General features: G+C 34.4%; 1 long non-coding RNA gene across 1 annotated transcript; it reads right to left on the bottom strand.

The window, feature by feature from the left end:
* Positions 1 to 3,412: 3,412 nt before the first annotated feature.
* LOC123015603 lies at positions 3,413 to 4,217 on the bottom strand. Its single transcript, XR_006413394.1, has 3 exons — positions 3,812 to 4,217; positions 3,587 to 3,754; positions 3,413 to 3,540 (listed from the first exon to the last, which is right to left on the bottom strand). It is a non-coding gene; the product is annotated as an uncharacterized LOC123015603 (long non-coding RNA).
* Between the last annotated feature and the right edge of the window lie 783 nt (positions 4,218 to 5,000).

Genomic DNA, 5,000 nt, shown 5'->3' on the forward strand with positions numbered 1-5,000 from the left:
GTCAAAAAATTTTGACATTTATTTTTTGATATATGACATTTTTTGTCTATTTAATGATACTGATGACCTTGTATATGTTTTTTTTATAATGATTTAGTAAAGGTACAAAAATGTTGTCAATAAAAGCTATAAATAACGTTAAACAGAGTTACAATTTAGGATACAGCTTCCTTGTTTCCTCTTCTAATAGCCTGTAGCAAAAAAACTTGGAAAATTATTTTTCCAACAGAAATAAATAGGGTCAAAGTGCAAAATTTGAACTCTCATAACTTCGAAATTTTTATAGATAGAATTTTTTTAACATTTTTTCCATGTTCCTGGTATCTCACCTTACATGGCATTTTTCTCTGAAGCGCGAGTTCTGGCGCACCCTGTATTTAACACTTAACAAAGTGAGCGAGAGAATATATGACCTTGACTGCAGGTTGTACAAATGCTCCAGACAGGTTTAAACAAGTTAATGATAATTGTTATGAATAAATACATAATTGTATGTATTTAAACATTTATTTTTGTTTAAAAAATTGTTCTCCTTCCTCAAAACCCTTTTATTTTTTAAATAGACCAGATAGCTGATTTCATTGAAATGGTCCCAACTCTCCTCTTTCAAATTCCTCTCCCTTTCTGCTTTTCTTCTCTCCTCGTGTATTTTTATTTGTAGGTTCTCTAATTGTTTTCTAAGTTTCTTCTCTTCTGATTTCGTTTTTTCTTTGAGGTAAGCTAAGTAGCTTACCTCATCGTAGTGATTGTTATAAATAAATATACAGTTGTATTTTAGTTTTAAAATGACTACGATTATCGTCGGATCCTGTAACACTAAAAATAAAACGTGGTAAGACACCGTTTTTGCTTCGATTGTTTTTTTTTTTTTGAGGAAGTTTTTGAGGGATTCTGAGGGGGAATTTTGTTGGCACAAATAATTTTTCACCTCATGTATTATTATTTTGACGTAAAATAAATTATTATTATTAAATACACAACTGTATCGATTTAAACATTTATTAATTATTTTTTGTTTCACATTTTTTTTACTCTTCTCCTCTTCTATTCTCTTTTTATTTTTAAGATAAACGAGCTAATCTCATTGTAATGGTCCCACGACTCCTATTATTTCTCCTCATTCCGATGACATTTGAAAATGTAATTTTGCATCCTGGTCCAAACCACTAGATAGTTAGCATAAGGGACACACTTCTATGTTCTCTAAATAATAAAAAAGTATTATAATAAATACAAATACATATGAGTATATGTATATAAAACTTATCGAGACAATTGAAATTGGTTGCCTTTCTAACAGCCATTGTTATGTAGGTACACGAAAACTAAAATACGAAAACACTGATATTGTTACAACACAACCCCACTACTTATATACAACAGAATTGTTAAAATAATCTACTACTTGTCACCTTAAAAGTGGTTGGCTTTGAAACAGTTTGAGAGAGGGGGTGGCCTTGACCTCGAGCAGTTTAATGACCTGGAAGAAGATTCTAATCTAAGACTCCTTATTATCTACTTTATCATTAATAATAACATCCGGATTAATCTTTTCAATATTGTCATGCACATGCTCGGTAAAAGTATCTCCTATGCATCCAACAAAAATGCCAAGTTTTCTAATTTCTTCAAGCATTGTAAATTCATTTTGAACAGTTACACATATATTAAAACGATTCGTTGGTCTACTTATTAGCCACCCTCTGTTTTTACTGATTCTATCTGTCGATAAAGTTGAAATATCGGACGACCCCATTTCCAAATGGCACTCTCGTGTACGATGAACCACATAGTAATTCTCACAACAATAGATAACCATTATAAAATAAAATTAAGCGAAGCAACTGATGGTGTTTCAAAATCTTTATCTTTTTGGTCTAGTGCTATCTGGAGGATAAATAGCCAGGCAACGAGGTTACGAATGTTCGGATGTTGAATGCCAACGGCTTCGATGTTATGGCAGAGGTATCTGAAGGCGCCAATCGTCTCGAACATGTTAATAGATCCGTCTTGAATTTTGAGGAAGGAACGAGTTTAATTAAATGACTTAGTTATCCGTGAAAGTCCTTGGCATTTTCGTAAGAAATGTTGACTTAAATTATAAATTATTTCAACAATAGACCTCAACAACGGATAATTGCGAGAAATAATTATTTTATGGTTCATGACTGTTGCTAGCGATGCCGAACATCTGGAGAATCCACAAGACCTTTTCGGTTTTACCTGATTTTCAGCCAGCAAGCAGTTCTCTTATTTCTTGAAATAATTTACAATTTAAGTCAATATTTCTCACAAAAACACTTTAATGGAACCACCACCAGGTGAAACGTCCATTCTATAAAGTAGCTCGCCTTACAACATATTGAAAAGTAGGGGGCTAAGCGGATTGCTTTGCGTAACCCAACGGTTATACCTTATTAGCTCGTAGTCTGACCTCCCATATTGATGGACGTCCAACTGGAGAATGTGTTAGTAATGAGTTCTTTAAAAAAGTTAAGCTTCTCATTGTTCTGCGTACAGAGAAATGCGAAACTTGGTTGCCGCTCGATTAGAAAGATCACGATTTGTCAAGAAAAACATGTACTTTCCTTTACTTATGATGTTATAATGCAAATAACAATTGTTTAACTGATTTCAATTATTATGTAATGTAGGAACTTGCCTTGGCTTTCAATCAAACATAACTGCGTTTATTTATTTCAAAAATGATACATACTTGGGGGTGACTCCAGGGGTTATTGTTAAAGCTCTGTGTTTAATGTATGTTATCACTCGTTGATCAATGACCTGCACATTTTTATATACAGAAAACTCTTCCGTATAAAAGACGAATATTTCTTTAAAATCTTGTGGCTGTATCAGCAGTTTCAACCACATTACAACTATTTATTGGAAAACTATAATGCTTAAAAGACGGACTTCACAAGGTGTTTAAATAAAAGTATAACTATTATCAATGGAAAGGAAAACATATTTTTGAACAGCTTCGAACTTGAATCTGTGATTTTTGTGTCTTCAGCCGAGTGCAACCTGACTCTATCGAAATTAGGACCTAGTTCTGACGCCATTGAAGAGGGTCAAAATGAGTAAAGCACACGTTTGTGTAAAACTAAACGTTATTTACAAATTCAAACCTGTATACAATTTTAAACGTTTTACAAAATTAATTTGACTAAATAAACTTACCTTATAAGGTAAATCCTAACAGCAGGTGACCCACATTAAATATTGTCTAAGACACTGCTGAGGTTTAGGGCTTTTCGGGATGTGGTGATTTTACTTAAGATATTTAATTCAACTTTTGTAAATTTAATCTAGCTAACAGTTGAGTTGTTAATATTTTGGCTTAACACCACTCTCTAATTGCTTTGAGGTAAGCAAAGTAGTTTACCTCGTTATAGTGGTCCCAGGACTCTTCCGTCTCATTTTTTTTCTCCTCTTCTTTTTTTTTTCATTTCTATGACACTTACATATATGGTTTTCCCTCGTACATCAAAACCACTAAATGGTTTGGATTGAATGGACACGTTTCAATGTCATCTAAATAATAAAAAAGTAGGTATTATAATAAACACAAATATATTACATTTTCGTAAAACTTTCCGGGATTCTTAGATTTAACATCCCATTCCTTGAAAAGTTTGCTTCGTCTGAAAAACAAAGGTTAAATGTGAATTGTGAATCTTCATTATTCCTTTGCAACAGCTATTCACAAAACTCCCGCCTTCTCGCGATTAATATGATATGAGTGCAACTACAATTTCCAATATTTGTTAATCTCGGACCACGGCATTAACTGCCGCAGGTCTACCTCTGTCCACATTGATTGGCCTCAAATTTCCAAATTCGCGAAGCCGACGGTTAACATTGGAAACTACACTACGATGGGGAACGCGGCGATTAGGGAATCTTTCTTGATATAACCTCACTGCAGCTCTGCTGTTGCATTCAACTTGACCATAGATAAAGTGCATGTAAGCTAAATCACTAAAGTTGTAATTTCCGGCCATTTTTGCAATTTAAGGCCAAACCAAATGAACGAACTCCACTGCTTTCAATTAATAAAACTTATCACACTGACAGTAGCTATAAAGTTTTTTTCTCAGCTAACTTGGATTCATTATTACAAACCACAAACTCGACCTGAACCCTGATTGGTTAATTTTTGATGCCTCTAGCATCTACAAGAAAGTAGCTGGGAAAAATTTAACAAGAGATTTCACTCCATAGTAGTAACCACTACCATTCCTAAAACGATGGCCGTCTATTTACCGAACACGCTGTATGTGCACAGTAACTTATATTCACGATAGGTACACGAAAACACTGATACTGTTACAACACAACCCCACAACTTATATACGGAAGGTTAAAGAGTGTCGACCAGTGTGGATGTGAGTTAGGAAGATGTTTCGGTCCTATTAGTAGATACACTCCAAGGAAAACAGTGAATGTCCGCATTCTGAACATTAACTATTGGCGTCTTTTTTTTTCTACACTTGGTGACAATTCTATAAACGATGAAGCTTTTTGATGCATTGTAGTAATTGATGTTTCCATCAATTCCAAATGAGAAATTTTAACAACTTACAACAACAGTTAGTAACATTATTGAGATTTTTGTATTATACAGATCACTAAAATCTCGCTCTAAAAGTCCATTATCTTTTGTCTAATTACTTCTTGAAACATATTTCTTATATTAGTATTCAAAGTTACAATTGGCAGTATTAAATCATTTCACATCAAATATATTTTTGGATTCAATAGTATATACTCCGAACAATTTAAGGTCTCCGATAGTTAGGGGCGGGGCGTGGCCTAACGGCCTCAAAGATCTCGGCTGAACCGAGACCACACCGTGCGACTTTGCGCATGTTTGTTTGAGGAGGCGTCTTTTCGAGCCTTCTTTGTTTGGCGTTTGGCCTCGTAGGCTTCCTCCCTACTGATCCTCTACTCCGCGGTACGTTGGCGGCACGGGCAATGCGGATGGCCCTATT

The sequence above is a fragment of the Tribolium madens genome, unplaced genomic scaffold (genome assembly GCF_015345945.1).
Source record: "Tribolium madens isolate multiple individuals breed KSU strain unplaced genomic scaffold, Tmad_KSU_1.1 Scaffold_19;HRSCAF=116;Tcas5.2_LG9, whole genome shotgun sequence".
NCBI lineage: Eukaryota > Metazoa > Arthropoda > Insecta > Coleoptera > Tenebrionidae > Tribolium > Tribolium madens.